At 47.4% G+C, this 1,013-nt stretch overlaps 1 pseudogene; it reads left to right on the top strand.

The window, feature by feature from the left end:
- Positions 1–221: 221 nt before the first annotated feature.
- LOC133772343 (uncharacterized protein C14orf119-like) lies at positions 222–761 on the top strand (annotated as a pseudogene).
- Positions 762–1,013: the final 252 nt, after the last annotated feature.

Raw genomic sequence — 1,013 nt, 5'->3', positions numbered from 1 at the left:
TAGAATCCGGCGCCCTGACCGGGACTAGAACCCGGTGTGCCAGCGCTGCTAGGCAGAGGATTAGCCTGTTAAGCCACGGCGCCGGCCCTTTTTTTTTTTTTTTTTTTTTGATGACTAAAGAAATCCTGGAGGTTTTCAGGAAGCATGGAGGCCACAGCAGTAGATAGAGTCTAAGAACACTTGAGATGATCTCCAGGTACCATCTGTGAGGAAAGGAGCAGATGCCACTGGCATCATCTTTCTCTTCCATGCCACTGTGCTTGCCCTCTTGCTTGCCCTGAGTACCGAACAATATGACTAACTCTTCCCTTCCGCAGTGTCGCACCTCGCTGCCCAGGAGATGAAGCGTGTTCTTTATGGCTTACCAGTTGGTCAGGTCCCCAGCATGAACATATCCTCTGATACCTGCTGCCTGAACAGCCATTGTTGTATGGTCTGGAGCAGTTCAGTGTGGGTCTGTGGCGAACTGCCTGCCTGGTACCTATTGGTGCCATCTCCATCTTTGGAATCAAAGAGGTTGGGCTGAGCACGAATGCAGTGAATTTGTCAGGAAGCTGGAGGTCCCTGAGCGAGACTTTGTGGCAAAGCTTTACCAAGCAGTGGCTGCTACAGCTGATAAAGAACGACAGGCATTTGGAATGGACCGATGGACTTCTTCTTTGAAGAAGAGGACCACACTGATGGTGCTGAGACGACTGTATCATGAGAATTCCAGTATGTCACCGAAATGTTGGGGGACAACCTTCTGGTCTGCAGGCTGAACTTTGCTGACCAGCACAGGCCTGGTTATTTCAACATGAACAACATGTCCCCTGGACTCCAGGTGTAAATGTGTCCATTTAAGCAAATCCAGATCATGTCTGTCTCCTAGTTTGCTTCTTTCTAAGAGATGTCAAATCCTCAAGAATTTGATGGATTTTGCAACTATAACCAAGAGAAACTTATAAGTTGTTTTTTAAAAAAACATTTGTTTATTTAAAAGGCAGAGTGCAGAGAGTGCGAGAGAGACAGAT

This window comes from Lepus europaeus, chromosome 13 (genome assembly GCF_033115175.1).
Source record: "Lepus europaeus isolate LE1 chromosome 13, mLepTim1.pri, whole genome shotgun sequence".
Classification (NCBI taxonomy): Eukaryota; Metazoa; Chordata; class Mammalia; order Lagomorpha; family Leporidae; genus Lepus; species Lepus europaeus.
The sequence above is the reverse complement of the archived record's forward strand: the minus strand, read 5'-3'. Positions and strand labels throughout refer to the sequence as shown.